The 18733-nt window shown below is 40.4% G+C and overlaps 1 long non-coding RNA gene across 1 annotated transcript; it reads right to left on the bottom strand.

The window, feature by feature from the left end:
• Window positions 1-651: 651 nt before the first annotated feature.
• LOC135579233 (uncharacterized) lies at window positions 652-17478 on the bottom strand. The gene is made up of 4 exons (XR_010471946.1): window positions 17374-17478; window positions 6241-6335; window positions 6045-6149; window positions 652-2698 (listed from the first exon to the last, which is right to left on the bottom strand). It is a non-coding gene; the product is annotated as an uncharacterized LOC135579233 (long non-coding RNA).
• Between the last annotated feature and the right edge of the window lie 1255 nt (window positions 17479-18733).

Below are 18733 nucleotides of genomic sequence, written 5' to 3'. Positions count from 1 at the left end.
CATTGCCTGGCCATTTTCTGAAAAAAAAAAGCTAACCCTTTGCTGCTTCAGCTGTTCCTTATATACCTAACACGTATGCATTGATCAGGTTGACCCTGACTGGTTGGGATTTCCTTCAGAGAGTCTTCCTCCCTGAGCTCACCCACCTTTCTTATGCTAACATCTCTCTCTTCCACCAGCCCAAGCAGAGGACATCTGATTCACTGAATGTACCGTTCCTTTACTTGTCTCAGAAATAATCCTGTGTCTTCCCTAAGCTGATTTTGGATCTGATGGAGGCAAGTTAGGAAATTCTTAAATACAGAACTGTCCATGTTATGACAAGTTTTTAAAACCTCTGTTGGTTAGAATTGATGGTGAGTGATGGTCTATTAATTTTTACCACAAAATTTCTTGCCATTTCCTACTAGATGTCAAGAATGGCATAGTAAATTCTTAAAGGTAATTTCAAGACTTATTGACCTGCTATGTTTGTTGGAGAAACTTTAATAGTTAAATAAAAATATCTTTATTTACTTGCTAAATAATACAAGTTTTTGATTCCTATGTGGTTTTCTCCATCCCAGTGAGTGACTAGCTTGCAAATGTTATTGCCATCATTTTGCCCCTGAGAACCTGAGGTACCAGATCATCAAATCCAGTGAGGGACCACAGAGCCCAGCTCTGGGAGAAGACTTCACAGAGCACAGATTTGGAAGAGTATTTCATAAATGTGAGGAACTGGAGACACTCACAGAACTCTGAGGGCCTGAAAAGAGATGCTGTGTCTGAAACCTTCTCTATCCTGGATGAACATGCCTATGATTTGAGGTTCAAAACTTTTGACTAGATTTAGGAATGTATGTCACTCCTATGATGCTTCTTCTGACCCATCCTCCAAATAGCACTGATCATGCTTTGGATGCCCTCATGGTCAGGGCACTCTCCCAGGGAAGGAAAGACTGGGGTTTAGGTCCTTCCTCTGCCAGAAAAAGCTCAAACTCAATTCTCTCACTTTCCAGAAACTACACAATTACAGTGGCTCAAGAGGAGCTCACTAGTCTACAGCTCTCAGCCCAGGGCTTGCTCTCCTGAGGGCAAGCACAGCTTGCCCAATGTATTTTGCTGAAGAGGGAAGAGTTTTAGCACTTGTTTGAATGCTCTGCTAAATTTGGTTCATAAAGAAAAGAGACCAACAGCCACCTCATGGTTCTGTAAGAACCATCATATCTGAGGTGTCAGGACTATGTGACTGTAAGAGCCAAAACACATTTCTACTGCAAAGAGAAGGAAGATCCAAAGTAATTATGAAACATAATACACCAATAATATTTGGATATGTTTGATCTAAAATACTGCTCTGTCCTTATGTCGGGCTGATTGGAGCCTGTGATTCCAGTCACGGAGAGAGGACACATTTCAGTGAACATTTTGCCAAAATCAAAAACCTCCCTGAGAACAAGGGAGCAGGCCAAGAGTCAGAAGGAAGTTGCGGGCTGGCTAAAGCCCTATCACACTAATAATGCAAAGCATGTTTTTCTTTAGTTTCAGCTTAACTTTGGAGTTACAGCAGTTTACTGTTCTGCAGTACAATATTTTTCCCCTTAGTCTCACAGTCAGATTAATTCCTGAACTGCAGAGCAATGAAACTTTTGATTTAAGAGACTTGCAGAGGAAGTCTAGATTGAAACTCAAGGTTTAGCCAGTACATAAATCAAAGGTGGGATCACTTCAAAGATTCCTTCATCTACTTGGCACAGACTTGGTTACTTTAAAACCCCCTTTCTCATAATTGTACCCTTATTAAGATTTGAACATTTATAAAATGAGGAATGAGGTCTTACAGAGTTTGCTATAATCACTTCCCCTGAAAATAAAAGTCTATAGAGAAACAGTGAATGCAGGAGAGTATAGGTCATCTTCTGGCTATGGATGGCTACTGATTTTATGGGGTTCTGTCTTAGAAGTAAGGCTCTGCAGTAAACTTGCTTCCTGGCTCTGCCATAGATTTCCTGTGTGAGACCAATTCAGTTAATCTCTTAGGGCAAATGTCATCCCATCACACTTCAGGAATTTTGCTGAAGTGCAGAGATTAGGAGCCCATTTACCCTGCATTGTCTTTTGCACTTAAACAAATGTAGCGAATGCTACCTGTTTTGGTTGTCTATAGAGGAATCTTTTAACTGACTAACTTTAAAGGAGTAACCTTAATTTTTAAGATTTTTAAGTATGTTTCTTCAGTGTTTACATTCCCTATATTTAAAACAGGAATGTTCTACTTTCTTTTTCCCACCCTCTACCTTTCTTTTCGATTTAGGTTTTAAACCTATCAGTACTGGGTTTTATGAATTATCAGTATTCCCTTAACATAATGCTCACCATATCTACACATACTGACTTGTAAGCTCCTTTGAGCAGGACTTTCTAATTGCTGTAAGGAAGGGGAATATAAAGAGGGCCAGATATGCCAAGTATCTTGTGGTTATGTCTGAACCCTTGCACATACTTAATTGGAGGAAATACGGAGTGTCAAAAGCCACAGACCTTGGACAATATTCATGTGTTTCCTTAGTCTGGCAAGAGCCTTTCCATCCCTGCAGCCTGTAACTAACATTTTTGCAGCCATCAGCAGGGCTGTGCTGGTGCTTGACTTCACGTGGCTTCTCCAGCTTGGCTTAGCATCCTCAGTAAGGCACTCACGGCAGCTGTGGCACCTGGCCTAGGGAAAAGAAGGCAACAAGGACAAGCAACAGCAGAAGACAGTGCTCAAAAGTGAACAGGTAAAACAAGGGGGAAAAAACCCCATTACTTGACAATTAACCAGAGCAAACATTTGCAATGAATTTCACATAGAGGTCCAGGCTGTGTAATAGGTATATGTGTATGTGAAGAACCAGAATTAAAGTTCAGGAAGACTGAAATATCCAAGGGTAAATTTCATAGGCATAAATAAACCTTATCACTAATTTACAGTCAAAAAATTATATTCTGTTATTTGACCAAGCCTTTTGTCTGCACTTGTAGACTTGTAGAATAGTACAGCATGAGCAGCTAGTAACCTGTGATTCATAACAGAAACAACCTGGCATTTGCTGACTGGGGGATGGTCCTTGCTTAAGCCAGAATTCTGCTTACAAAGTCCAAATAATTTCAGCTAAATATTAATTACAGCAAATATTTGGCAAACTCAAGGCAAATTTATATAGAATGAACAGAAAAGCCTAAAGAATCTCAGTACTTACTTCCAATGGTATTTAAAAAATAAAAAAAAAAAAAAACCCTCACACATAAAAAGATTACATTCCACATGTAAACAATATGTGCAGAAAAGGGTCTTTAAATAAATGGATTTTGATAAACATTTGACCAAATGAAGTGCTATACACTGTATGAAAGTTGTATAAATAAGTTGAGATGAAAGTCCTTTGAAACGCAATGAATCATTTAAAAAAATTGATTTGATATACAGAAGCAATGCATGCTCACATCCTTAATTTTTCATACCTAACATTAAAAAGGCACACACACATTGCAAATACAGCAAAATCTATCAAAGGACTTGGTTATATGAAGTTTTGACGTAGTCCCTCTGTCCATTCCCAGTTGGGTTTAACATTACAGGGCTGTAGCTGTTTACTATGCTATTATTTCTTGCTAAGTCATGGTTTGGATGACTGCTGTGATTTATTGTCTCCTAAAGATTTTATCCTCCTCATCTTCACTAGCTCACAAGACTCACCCAACTGCAAGCAACCATCTCACCACAGGGTAGTAGGTAAACCCTGTAGATCCTGTTACAGACTCGCTATAGCCGATTCCTATAAACTGGAAGATGAGAACGGCCTTAGCCCCTTCACAGATGATGGATGCAGATTAGCAGATCTAAACAATTAGTTAGGGTGAGGGTATGAGCCCTTAGACAATTAGAGCAGTTAAGCATCCTGCTGACAGCTGTGGTGACAGCAGACAGTAAAACTACACTTGATGAAATGAGAAAACTCTCTGCCTTTTTGATTTACAGGCAAGTTTGCTTACAGGCTTTAAGGTGTTTAACTACAGTGGTCACAAACCAGGCACTAATATCCTTTTATCTGCAAAGAACAATGGCGGACTGGCAGGGGCAAGTCAAAATAGCTCAGTTTTGGTGGTGTTTGTCAGCTGCAGTTGTTTGAAAGAAGGAGGCAAATTTGTCAGGCCAAAGGAGGCAAACTGAATACTTGAACTGTTACTGGTGTGAGGAAAAGGGAGATTTAATGCTGTAAGGTATGTGAGGATCAGAGATGTTTTGTGCTCCCTCCTGTTCATATTTTGCATTAAAACCTGCCACTTGCAAGCTTTTGTTTCAAGTCACAGTGCAGCTGTTTTGTGAATGTGTTTTTGTATCCCTTAAGAACAAATGATCCCTTGTTTTTAACCCTTTGATTTGGGGAGTTTGTATATCCAGGTGTGCACTGTTCCCTTTCCAGTCCCATTGTGCTACCATTACCCAGGAGAGAGATTTCAAATATTTGTGGTCAGTTCCATGGAATTTGCTTTAAATGCCAACAAATATTAATTTGTCCAAATTCTAGTGGGTTTTCTGTATGGGTTTTGTCTTAGAGTTGTTTTCTGGAGCCGGGGGAGGGAGAGGATGTTTTAAATGACCGTGCCAAGCTGAGAGGCAGATGTGAGTTTTCTTTGATCCCAGAGAGGATGCATTGTCTAATGCTTCATAGTCTTCAGACAACGCTCGTCCATGAGATCAAGGAGAAAAATGTATGTGGCTATACACTTTTTCTCACTTAGAAGTTAGAATTACTGGATACTAAGCCCCAAATTTAAAGGTGATGCGTTGCTTCAAAGGGCATCTGGAAATGGAATTTTATAAAACAGGCAATCACTATTAATTGTTGTGCTGTGATAACAGCACAAAGCTTAAGAACAAACTTGGATTCTTACATCAGGTGGGCATGGAAATAGATGTCATATCTTTTAATACAATTAAAACTCTAAATATTGTCCTAATGGGTTAGGACAGTATAATATCATCCATTTCAGCAAAGCGATAGGAATCCACAGGTGGATAGCCAGCAACAATAGGACTTATCATTAGAGATACACAATATTCCCCTGGTTTCATGTTTTACTGTAAACGCAAACTTCCACTGCTGTTTGACAATGTTCACTGAGATACACAAAGCCAAGCTCTCTTCGATGCATGTGAGGCATGATTCATAATTTCAAAGTGAAACTTGGTCTAGATCCAAGCCTTTCACTGTGTTTCACTTTGGCTTTGTTTACCTGTGACACTACAAATGAAAGTGCAGTGGGTGCAGATCTATGTTAGATGAAAAACAGAGCTTCACCTGATTCAGGTCCACTTAAATGGAAGAAAGTCCACTTCCATTGCCATCAATAGGATTACCTGGGAAGTTCTGCAGTAGATCTTTCTCTATTTGATTAATTGTCAGAAAACCACTGCTTGTTTGTTCACCTCAGGCTACAATTTCAGGAGAACGTCCCTCATTAACATGAGGAACAATAGCCAGCACTGAGTTAAACTTCAGTGAGAGATTTAGTGAGAAATTTCATAATGTAAGATTCTTAACACTCTGTTCAGAAATCAGCTTTATTTATCTTTTTGTTTTTAGTGGTTTTGTCTCAAGCAAGCCACCTGGATAATTCACTGATATGCCCAAAAGATGTAAATAAGTTTCATTGTATGGTTCTATACCAAACATCTGTGTGCATAGGTGTAGTAAACTACTGAGAATGTTTAAGGACTGTAAGTGAGAGACTATCAACAAAGCAATATTCTTATGGAATGCAGAAGGTGATAAGTAATTTGGTTAACTATTCACCTACATGATGTTAGGGATACTTTACTAAGGAGCAAGTGCTGAAGCAGAGTACAGTACTCATCTGAAGGTATCAGGTCTGAAAATGCTTCAGTTCAGAGTCTCCACTATGATACACCAACCTCTGAAACCTGTGATCTTTCTCCAACCAAAATAACGCAGTGCTGAGCTCACTCTACTTCCTACCTCTGCACCCGCTAGATATAAAGTTAATGTTTTAGCACTTACTGGTAGCACTTTAGAATGGTCATCTCTTTCCATGACATTCTGCAGGGACAGATAAGGTCTTCTGCTCAGCAGGACAGTGTCTCACGGTATGGAAAGGACTATCACCTGCAAAGAATTGTCCACAGGCAAAACAAGAAACAAGCCAAATCACCCTGTGTGCCCAGCTGATTAAGAATCAGACAGGGAGACAACTCACCTCCTTTTCATCTCAAAGGTGACAGTTAATTCCAAATTTTTATTGCAGCAAGGGCTTCCATTTGGTCCAGGAAACAAAGGAGAAAACAGATGTTCCTGTGTAAAAAACAGCATTTCTATTATGAAGTATGAGTGTGAGCACCACATGACTACCTAGGGGCATCACAATAATGATTATCCATTAATAGTTTTAATTTGTAGAAGTTCAGAATACTTTAAAAAATAACATTAAGAAGTATTTTAGAGGACAGAACTAAAGTGTCTTGCCTTCCTCATCATTAAGAAAGATGGGGATAAAATGTAGGTCTCCTGATCTGTGCAGCATTCTGTCCTCTACTGCAAACAGAAGTTCTACCAGCTTCCAGAGGAGAACAACTATCCATACTATTCTGTCCTGGACAGCAGATGACCATATCTATGACACACAGGGATCTTAAAACAGCCAAGGCTTTGCATTTCAAACAAGAACCCTTCTAATGTACGGGCTGTTGGCAAGGATTATTACATGCAAAGTATGCAGTTAACATTATCCAATCTACATTTTGGGGATTTGAGGGGTTTTGTATTTTAAAAAAGAAGATGTGACCCAGAACAAACAGGTTTCATGGTGCCTGTGGTCACATGTGCCCAGGTAGGACAGATTAAGGAGCAACTGGTGAGGACCTGGCGTGGTATCCCTGGGAATTCTGATCAGGAGGCAGTCTGGAGAGCAAAGCGGAAAGCAAATCATTACAGGACAGCTTGAGTCCAACCTGTTCACATTTTTTTGCTATTGTTGTTCACCCTATCAGGAAAGTCATTTGGTCTGATGCCTTGAAGCTAGCTGGCACAAAGCCTTTTGGATAGCGCAGTGACAAATGCAGCACAAGAAGCTGGACATTACCTGGAATACAATTCTTCCACAGGGTGCTGTGGGTCTGTGGGGCCAGCAGGAGACTCGATGCATTCATAATGTTCACTGCTAGCACTGATTTACCTTGTGCTTCTGTACAGACATGTTTTCTCCTAAATACGCCTCTCCTCTTCTCTGAATCCCTCAGCTGAGGCACAGGTTCTGGACCTTACTTTCCCTCTGAGCTCCAGAGCACTGTCTTTTTTGTCTAACCACAAAGGACAGAAGGGACATCTTCCTCCTGACTTCCCTTTCTCACTTCTTACCTTGTCACTCTTTTGTTCTGACCCTCTGCAGGCTGCTGCAGGGCGAACAGGACCAGGCTCTCTTCTTGGAGAGGTGGTGCCCAGCCTTAAACCAAGCCCCAAAGTAATTGTTTTCTTGTTTCTCATATGTCATCATTGTAATTCTGGACTCCACTGTTGTGGAAAGCTCTTCGTTTTATTGTCCTTTTTAATTATGAAATCCTTTCCTCAGTAATTCACTGTGACTTGGTAACTGACTCCACATGGTTACGACGTGACTGTCCTGATTGAATTACTGGAAGGACAGGGCTGGCTGAGCCACACGCATGCGAGGCATGGCGCAGCAGCGAGCTCCCTTTGGCAGCTGCCCTGGCGTCACCAAGGTGGGAACAGGGGCTCCTTTCCCCCCCAGCACCTTTCTCCCCAGGAAGAGATGGTTCCCCTGCTTTGACCATCCCAGCAGTAATCCCCTCCATGGCACTTTCGCTTGCTGAAGCCAATGAACCTATGGTGGTGGCAACTGCCACTGAGTCCAGCACAAGAAGGAGGGAATGTGGGCACACACTGAGCTAAAGACAATGTTAATGCTGTGCAGAGACTAATACCCTGCGATTCGGGCATGCAGTGGTACTGGACGAGCACACGCTCATCCCTGGGTTGTGTTAGCTACCCACAAATGAAGGTGCAGGACAAGGCATGCAATGCCCACCCTGGCACCAAGGATGGGCCGGGAGTCATGACGTTTCCACCACGGATCCACGTCCGGCTTCCCGGTTTCAAAGAAAGACGGGGGTGATGTGCCTAGCAGGGGTTCCCAAGCCGTGGGTGGTTTCATTTAATTTAGGAAAGCATCTGATACAGCGTGTCATGAAACGTCACGTTTATTTAATTCTTTTTCATTTGGATATGATTACTGTCACGTGGAATGGAAACTGAGTGATGCGCCATGCGCAAAAAGAAAATAAATCAGAGGATGGTTTAAATCAGCTCAAACTGAATTAGGACAGGGAGAAGAAATGTTCAGTGAAGGTCTGAGCAATTTAGGATTATTTAACCTTTTTGTTAATGAGTATAAAGGAGGAGGTGAATTTAAGCAGGCCATTCACCGATAGTATGTTGACAGTGGTAACTACCTTTGTCTCTTTGCCCCAGTGACCACGGGTGAGAACTCAAGGAATTACAGTAGTATTTATTAGGAGAAAACAGAAATGGAATTCAAAGAATTAAATGTGTATACAATTTATTTAAGGAATTATTAACATAGGTCTTAGCAGGTTAAGGATACCACAGTGCTAGATGAAGGGAGAAGCTCTCTAGGAGAAGAGCATGGACACAAGACCGGGACCATTACAGAGAAGCTGCACAGATGGAAAGATGAACAGGGGCAGTGAGTTTGTCCAATGAAGGCCGAAAAAGGTGAAAGTGAATATCCAGAAGGAAAGATATTGCAGAAGTGACATGCACAGACATCCCAAAATGAACACACTGTGAGCAGATTCAATTAAAAATAATTACTCTCTACGTGTTTGTGATCTAAAGCAAGATAGAACACATTTTTTCATGATGTTTAAAAATTGTAGAAGGATTGTCTTCTTTGTTGTTGTTGTTAAACTCCATGAACTGTTTTCATAAGGAGCCCAACACAAAAATAAAGGGAGCTGTCACATATTTATCATCCAGACCACGTTGCAGCTGCACGGGGACAGAACACAGTGCACAAGGCAGGTCATCTCCACTCCAAAGCCTGCAAGCCTGTTTGTAACTTGGGACTGAAGTGGAATATTTGTGGGGGGAGAATAAAAACCAAACCATATGCAAATACAAAAATTTAAAAAGCGGGATGTGGTGGGGAGGGATAGAGGGAACTGCTCATGCAATTCATACAAAGATTTTGGTCAGTATTCAACCAAACCACAATGGAAAATGAAGGGTCTGTATCAATCATCTTTCAGAATTATTTCAGGAGATTCTCTTCAGCTTTTGGATGCTGTGCCCATGTTGATTTTTTCTCTCACTTTTTGTCTCACCTTCCTTTGAAAGAGAATCGTCAGTATTTATGGAGCTGGGGCATATGGCACAGCATTTTTACAAGCAAGTTCCTTGCTGCCTGCAGTGGGAACACACCAGCAGAATGGCATTTGGGAGAGCAGGATATTTATTTCTGGCTGCACTTAGAAATCGAGAATGCATGGCGAACACATGCCTTCGGCTGCCACCACATGGTGAGAGCAGGGAATGAGGGCGTCTGGTTTATCTGCAATTTCCCTGGCATTGTGCTGTTACCGGAGACTTTACTAAAAGTCACTTCATTTCAAATCTAACTTAAGAAAACAAACAAACAAACAAACTACTTCATAAAATTGTTTTTCAGATTAATTTGATTACTCTGCCCCAATGTTATGACTTTCACCTATTGGTCTAAGTTACACTCAATATTTCTTAGCCTTTACGAAACTACTAGAAAATAAATGGCAACCTTCAACACTGCTGTGATTTTTCCTTTGTAAATGTCGACACTGTGCAAGCAAAAGGCAAACCTCTTCAAGATGCTAAAATTTCAATTTTTAGTGCATATTTTCTATAGAAATACTTGTATGAGAAAAAGCTTGCTATTGGTTCTCTAGAAGTGTTGTTTAAAAATAGTAAAAACAACTTTAAATCTACTTAGACATTAAGTGAATTATTTTTTCCCTCTTCATTGCAATTTCTGGGACTTTTTAGGGACACAGGCTGGCTAAACTCCAAGCTGTAAATAGTACCCTGGTACCTGGACTAAAAATCTGGAACTTTATTTTACACGTAATCTTAAAACAAGCCGCTGCCACTGTTCACTTTTGCCCTGCTCACATTGCCTCCCTTGGCAGCTCCCAGCTCCCATCCCGCGTCTGTGTATAGAAGTGCTGGAAAATCTCCCTCTGGCTCCAAGCAAATCACGGACCAGCGCTAGCAGGGACCAATTTTATTTTTTAGTATCATTGTATGAAGAACTTTATTTAATTGTGTGGGTTTGAATCATGTTGGGCTTTGGGGTTTGGCTTCATTTTTTTTACAGTAATATAAATGCAAGTAACTCCGGGGGAAAAAAGTATTTGACTTAAAGTTATACCTGATCTCCGTTAGTGTAATAAACTGTTCATCAGCTCATATAAACCAGTATGACTGTCAAGTAAGTTCTTTTTAAGTGGAGATGTTTCCTTTAAAATGAATGAATGACATATAACATGGTATTTTTTTGAGGAAAAGAGAACAAATCACGCAATATGTCCACCATTTAAAATACCACATTTTAGACCTTCACTATCACAACATATTTTTTTATGAGCAATATTTTCATTGTTAATATCAGTTTCAAAAACATTTAAACATCTGATGGAAATGCCCCAAACTGAAAGGATATTTCTGTTCTTCTTTTTTTTCCATCAAGTACATTGCAATATAATGCCATTAACAACAGAGATAGAGATTTTTCTGAGCTGCTCTGTCAGTCCCTAAGCCTGCACCTATAAACAGTCATTTAAACAGGATTCTCAACACGGATTCTTCTCATAGACCTTGAAGTCTCATTTGGAGTTTTAACAGAAATGTCGTGTGAATAAATATGTATTTGGGGACCTTTAGATGCTGAGCTTTGCATGCAAGAATCTATTGCAGGGACTGCACCCAGGCACTTACATCTCAGCACTTTTCAGCTGCTCCCAGCATGGAGCTTGTCACACACTAAAAGGGCAGTTTCAATTGAAAAAATATTGGAAAGAGAGTGTTTGACTTGAGACGTTTCTAAACATTAAAAGCGGTCATTTTTATTTTGTTCTTTTCCCATAATCTGCGTTAGGTGCTGGCCTGAACTGTTTACCACTAAAAATCATTATTTTGAGCAGGAGCTAATGAAAATTTAAAATAAATAAATGAAGAGACAGAAAGTAACCCTGCCATACCTTGGTTTCAATATTGTATTTTCAAAGCTAAGCAAAATAACAAACAAGTAAATGATGACTTAAAGCCAGATCCAAGAACTTTCTTGTCTCATTTCAATCCAGTATAACATTTTAATAAGGAGTTAAAATAATGAAAATCCCAATAACTCCTTGCCCCCAAATCTCACAGCATTCAGATCAAGGTGCTCTGTGCCTGCTGACTCCACAAAGAAGCTGAAGGGAAAAATAAAACGCCTCCTCCTAAAGGTAAGCAAAGAGGCATCATTGCCCAAACACTTGAACTGGTTTTCTTTTATATAAAAATGAAACATTTCTTTTAATCTTCCCATTTTGAGAAAACTGAGCAAAAGCAGAAGTAACTGGTAAGAGGCACATCTACTTCTAACACACGGTGTTTGAACAGAACATTTGAATGATGTTGTAAATTAAAACCACACAACAAAAATTAAAGCATCTTGGATATTAAGGGGCCATATTGTACTTTCTGCTTCAAAAATGGGAGAAGTAACAGCTAAACACACCTCCAGCAAACACCAGGGAGAAACAGGGCTCCGTAACTGCTTGAACCCCCTCCAGCTCTGCCCCAAAGTACCTGAAGGCTCAAAGATTCTGAGCACTGTATGGCAATGCCTGTCTCAGCAGATATAAATGCTCAGCCTGCCTTAGGCAGCGGGAAATATGCCTTAACCCCTTCCACAGATGTGATTTCATGGCATCAGCAGGAAAGCCCCGTGGCAAAACAAGCCCATGCTACCGTCACGCTCCTCAGAGAGCAGGGAGGTGTAAGTGGAGAAGGTAGCCAGTCTCGGAGGGTCTGTCAATGCCTAAAATGCCAAAAGTCACATCCCGCTTCCCCATGTCTTGGGACACCAGGCGCTGGCAGGGACAGGCAGGCTCTGTGCACCTGAGGTGGTTCTCTGCAAGAAGATGATCCCTGGCTGTTCAAACCAAAATTGAAAGGAAATAGGTTACTGTCACGGTTCCTTACCACAGCACAACCGATCCTGCACGAATTCATTATCCTGCTTTTAGTGCTCAAAGAATGAAAAAGGAGGTTTCCAGAAACTGGAAATAAATGTGAAATATTGGTATGTCACATGATGAATTTCTCTCCTGATGAGGAAGTCTACCTACTGCAATTTACCTTCTGTCTGGGACACATTATCTGTGCACAGAGGAGAAGCCCAAGACTTAAGCAGTTGTTAAAACTTCCAAAAAAACTGATTAAGAGGGAGTTAAGGAGTTTATAGGTCTTGTGGGGCTTTGCTACACATGGCTGAATTTTAAGTTCATAGTAGCCTCAAGACAGAAAGTTCAGCTGTGTTTTAGATCTTTTAAAATAATTTTGTTTTCCACCCTTTCTTCAACAACAATTCTGGGAATAATGAGATGAAAAAGGCCATTCTGTGCTTGCATTTTTCATACCCCTCTCTGGATAGTACATTACATGTCTAGCACTTGGCACACTAGATCACTATTTTGCTCTTTTTCTTGTAAAAAACTACGTGAGTATTAATTGTTTTTCTCACTGAAAAAAACAAGGCATAGAAGGTTGGCTTGATTAAGCAAAACCGCAGTTCTAGTCCCATTTCAACTGTTCACCATCCTCCCTTCCCTCAGTTCCCCCGAGAATCCTTTTCCTTTAAAGCATACCTCATCGGTATCAGACTCCTGCGAGTATCTGAAGTGGGAACTAGGAAAAATCGTGTCCAGCTCCTATTCACAAATCAATGTAAGTTTGAATGCTAGTTTGCTTAAAAATAAAAATATTTTAGAGGGAATTGTCAATGTTGTATTTCATATGCTTCAGGGCACAGTTTGTCCATGCTGTCTTGCCTCTTCTACAGATAGAGCTGTGATATTATCTGTTGGCAGACATGCATTGAAATTACATAAAAAGAAAATATTGGGAAGAGACCTTCCTGAAAACGCTTCTTATTGCATAAATTACGGATTACAAAATGTATATAACTTCTGAGCTCTGAAGTTGGGTGCATCAATTCGAAAAAACACACCCAAAACAAAACTGAAAAATAAAGAAGCTGTTTAAAATAAACCTGATGTAGATTTGAACTCAAAAATGAAGGTTTAACTAAACAGAACTCTTCTGTCCCAAAAGAACTCTGAATTCAGCTTAAGTTTTATTATTGCTAGCTTCCTGTCCAGGGATTTACAAAACCAGCTCTAGCTGTTTATATGGTAAACAGCATTTGAAAGTAACAAACGTGAACTGTATTAGTCTTTTTTTTTTCCCCTTAGATGTGAAGTTGCATATCTTACACTTGCAGAGTCAGCTTTGATGAAGTGTGAGCTGTGAACTGCTGTGTGAAATAATTTCATGCCTTTTTCTCAGACTCCTTCATGTTCTACCAGTGTTAATTTATGAAACCACATTTCTCACACGATCAAGTGTTAAAAAACATTCTAATTTTAAACTAAATTTTGTGTTTAAATGACAATTTTTGCCCTATAATCTTCATACGGGATTTGAGCCTAGCTCTTTGTGTTTGTAGCCAGTTTAATATTTCAAAGTTGCAGCCATTGTCCATGAGGCACTCTGGGTTCGCTGGTCTGAAGCCCCCCCACATACCAGCACCACCGTCACTTCTCTTGAAGACTTGTACAGATGCCTCGAGGCATCTTTCAGCAACAGTATCAGATTTGCTTATAGTGCTGAAGCAAATGTTTTCATGGTCTGTCACCTTGATTTTATTAAAGGTGTTGGGCTAGGCTATTATCCAGTGCTGGAAAAGTCCCCTATAGAGGCTCTATATTAGGCTGGGAAATTAGAACAGCCAAGTATTTTCAGCCCGTAACAAACTTCTCTTTGCATGCTACAAGAGCACTTTCACAATTAATCTAAACGAGAAAGACGCTCTGTAGGTACTTCAGGCACTAGACTTCTACAGTTTGTGTCTCTGTGCCTTAGATTTTGGCACTCCTTTTCACAGAGATTTGATTTTGCTTTCCCAGGATTTTTATTTCTCCTGCTGAAGAAAGCACTCCATGCTGAAAATTTCTCCTTCCAAATACCTGTGTGCCTGTCTTAAATGCCTCATCAAAACATTATTTTCATAAATAGCGTGATTAATCCTTGCTTTAAAGAGAACACTTCGGGTTTATTCTATAGCTTCAACGCAAAGTTGTTGTTTTGTTTTTGCTTGTTTTAGCCACAGCAATATAAATAAGAACAACTTAAGATCAAAGAATTCCTAAGAGCTGTAGGAAATGCAGTGTGTGTGCAGGTGCCTTGCTCTGCTCTGGAATTTGGCAACTTGTTTGAAAGGAGGCTGGGAAACGTTTTCCAAAGGGAGCAGAACATCTTCATGAGAAACAGGGATTTTTACCGTGGCAAATTCTGAGGAGCTGGGTTAAATGCAATATTTCATTAAAACCAAGACATTCTTGTGTACCAACATAAAGAATTCAGTTGTCTGCTGTTTATATAGCAAAGGCAAGGCGAGTGTGTGCAACAGGACCCACATGCAAAGCAGAGGGATTGTGTGTGGTCTGAGTGGACTTTTTTTGTCATCCTGTTTGGGAACCAGTTCAGGATCTGTTTCTGTTGGCAGTTTCCTCCTGTTGTGAATATATTAGTGCATTTCTCAAGGCCTCTGTGCAGCTGAAAGGCTAGTAACTTAAGCCTGGAGTATGACAGACAATCATCTTCCATCAGTTCAGACATGGGTGATGGGATGAAAAAGAAGAGATTACATCTCTGAAAACAAAGGAACTAATGCAGGCCAAGACCAGGCAGTAGGCTGTAATCTCTGTTTTACCATAAATGTACAAAAATGTCTTATCTCTGGTTTTACAAAGTTGTGCGAGAGTGGTCGCAGCTCTTGGGCACACCAACCAGCAGTAAGTGGTGGCTCAGAAAAATGACAAGAATAAAAGAAACAGTTCAGGGAATGTAAAAAATGCACCTCATAAAATTCCAGATAGAAAAAAACATCTCTGACCATCATTGCTTAACAAGTTATTTTAAATGTTTCATTTCACATTAAAAAGAGATTTATGCAAGATGTGAGACTTTAAAGCACCCAGCCAGTAGAAACATGCAGCATTGCATTCAAATACCCAATTTGCTGCCTGTGCCAATGGATTATGAAGGTTTAAGTTTTGTGTTAATTCTTCAACGAGCAAAAGTCAAGTGCCAGTTCCTTAATGCAAACCGCATTGCAATGTAAATGTGCCACAAACCTCTCCCTCAGTTCACATCTGCAAATATTATTTCATACTGAGTGGGGGGAAAGAAAGCAAGTCATACTGAATTTCCACCAAGGAGGAGGGTGCTCTCGTATCTCTTCTGTTAGTCATTTGATCAACATCCCCAGGTTTGGAGGAATTATTTCCTGGCAAAAACAGAGACGTCTCACCAGGTGCATGGGGAATGCTGCCCCAAGCAGCACCTTCCCTGTCTCTTGGTGGATCTCATCCCTCTGCTTTTCCTCCTCCCTTTTTTTTTCTTTCCAGATTTCCAGATTCAGGACTGAAAATGAAGCGTAAATCTTACTGCCTAATAACCACGGCAGTTACTTCAATAAAATGTTACTTAAAAGTCAATGGACTGCACATGTTAAAGACATTAGAGCTGTTAACAGACCATTGTAAAGTAAGCAGAATCTTTAATAACCTGCGCATAACGCGTAGCGCCACGGTTTTCAGTGCCGGGCAGGCTGTGAGCCCAGGATCTCTGTGCTGGGGCTCCCAGCAGTAACTGCTCCTGCATTCCTTGCTCCAGCACCGAAACAAGGCTGCAGACAGTGCTAAACGTCAAGGCCCCTGGGTCAGCTTTGAGCATAGCCAAAACCCTTATTTCCCCTACCTCAAGTGGAGGGCTGGGATGGCTGGAGGGCTCCTCAAGTTTGAGGAGCAGCAGAGGGTCCCTGACCCTCCTTTGGAGCTCAGCCTTGAGCACAGGCGTGGGAAAGACAACACTGCTCCCGCCTGAAGGCAAGACAATCCACCAAAGCAGTGCCCTGCAGGGGACACCTTGCCTGGGAGCTGATCTGGGGCAGGTAGCAGCAAAATGCTGCCGAGACCAGGGAGGGAGGCAGCTCCTGTTCCTTTGCTCCTGCTCCTATTCCATCTCTTCCATGGTGGCAGGAGGTGCTGTTAAAGACTGGCAAAGGAAACATCCTTTAAATCAGCACTGTTCTTGCCTCATTAGTCTTCTGTCTGGTAGAAAATGTATGTGCTAACAGACCAGCTAAGCCCTGGGCGTGCTACATCACTGTTTTCTCTGTTCTCTGTTTTATTTTTGGTCAAAAGAGTCTTCATGTCCAGCACATCTCCAAAAAAAGGCTGAAGACAGAAAATACAGCAAATTATTGCAATTTCTTTTTTTTTTTTTTTTTTTTTTAATTTGCTTAAGTGGAAACATTTATAAATAAGCTAGAGGAGGATTTATGCATCAGTCTGTGATGATCTGCATGTGTGAGCATGAGGCATGCAGCCAAATTTACACAAGCCAGAACATACGCCTCCCCCCAACTCCTTATAGGCATATACATCCATGCCTATACCAGTATAAAATGGATGGACTGGTCTCAAAATTTACACCATCACCTTCTTTGGCCCTTCTCAGATGCACATCAATATTATTGAAATGTTGAAGGTGAATGTGTCTAAGCTGTCATCTCCAGAATGCTTGAAGAATGATACAAGTATTTTGCTTTTCTTTCCAAATGAGTGCCTGATTACCAAGGTTGCTTTTCTTAGCACACAGAAATAAGAGATACAAATATGAGAGATCCATCAGGACATGCCAGCAGTACAGCATCTCCAGCAAATTACTTTGCACAATATAATAACTTGTTCAAGTACTCTCCAAGCAGAAGCTCTGTCATTTTTTTTCTAAGATTGCCTCTATAGACTTCGGAGTTGGGAAACTGCCTTTATTTTCCACCTCAAGGTTTCCCAGTCAAGTTTTGTCCCCTTATCTCACCTGCAGCCCTGCACTGCACCCCCAGTTCTGTTATCATATTCTCACATTCTTCCAAACCCTCATCCGATCCTGTAATTCAGGTGTAAGCATGGATGAGCTACCAAGGTCTTACCTCAATCTCTTTCGCTGCTCTCCTCTGATGCTTTCAGTAGGCAGCACATTTGTTCAACAGGAGATCTAGAAATGCACACAACAGACCAGGATGCAGTTCCAAGGAGAGTACGAGATCGCTCCATGTATAAAACATGAGTCTGGATTTCACATGAGCTGACTTTGCTGCCTGATGTGCTGGAAGTGCTGTTTTAATTGGTTCATTCACAAGTGTTTTTCACACGGCCCATAGCTATCATAGGAGCTGAGGCAGCCCTCCCCACCTCATTTTCAGCTTCTTCTTTAATACTACCTGGCACAGCACCCATGCCAGGGCTATTGGGACCAGCCATGCTCCTCTGCAATCCCCTTAGCCACTCCACAGCTACATCCAGTTCTGTGTAGTATTAACACTTTCCAGGTTTCTCTCTTTCCAGATGATGTTGTTTAAAAGCAAAGAACTGTAAATATTTTTGAATTCTTTCATGAATATTTTGAAAGCTGTCTCTCCTATCCCAGGCAATTCTGAACTAATTTTGAGGCAAGGTTTTATAAAACCCTACATCAAATGCCTGAGTATTTATTATTTGTTATTTATTTTGCCAAATGTCTCAAATGCATCTATAGGCGACAGGCCAGTGCTCTGATGTATAAGCCAAATACCATAAAGCTGTCTCCATGCAATTTAGAGAACTCTTTGATTATGCATGCTTTGGCTGTATTTTTTACTAAATAAAGATTTGGGTAGTTAAATTGCTCTAAAAGGTTCAGTATTTGTAGGTTTTAAGTACCTCAAGAGTCAATTCAGTAATTTTTCATGCTTACTTCTCTGAGCTCTGCAATCTGTAAGTGATGTTTACTGATTTCTTTCTTCTGTCCTCTGTCTCCCCCAAGGACTCTTCTTTGCCTTGATTTTCATAAAAACACACTTGTATAAAGCCGAGTGAAAGAGTTGAGAACTTTGACTATTTTTTATCTTCTAGGAAGAACAGGCTTCATGCCTTTCTGTATTTATATTTGTGAATATCACGTATGTGTATACATACATTTATGTATACTTACGAATTGTAGTGCTCTAGTTCTGACTGAAGCCTCTGGGTCTTATAGTAAAACCATTAAAACTATAATTTATAATAACTCTTCAGGAGTGTAGCATGTATATCAACAATAATTCTGAAAAAAAAAGCCGTATTTCCATTTATTCCACATTTTGACTGTCTTCTGCTGAACATTCTCTGGCCCTTTTATGTCAGTTTAGAGTTTACAAGGGAATATGAAAGCAATTTTATTGAATTAACTAAAAGCCTAAATTTCATGTAGATTTAATAAAGTCCATTAATCACTGCATGGAAAACAGATTAACGTTACTCTAATTTTTTTAG

Source organism: Columba livia, chromosome 3 (assembly GCF_036013475.1).
Source record: "Columba livia isolate bColLiv1 breed racing homer chromosome 3, bColLiv1.pat.W.v2, whole genome shotgun sequence".
Taxonomy (NCBI): Eukaryota; Metazoa; Chordata; class Aves; order Columbiformes; family Columbidae; genus Columba; species Columba livia.
Note: the sequence above shows the minus strand (reverse complement) of the source record. Positions and strands in the feature narration are given on the sequence as shown.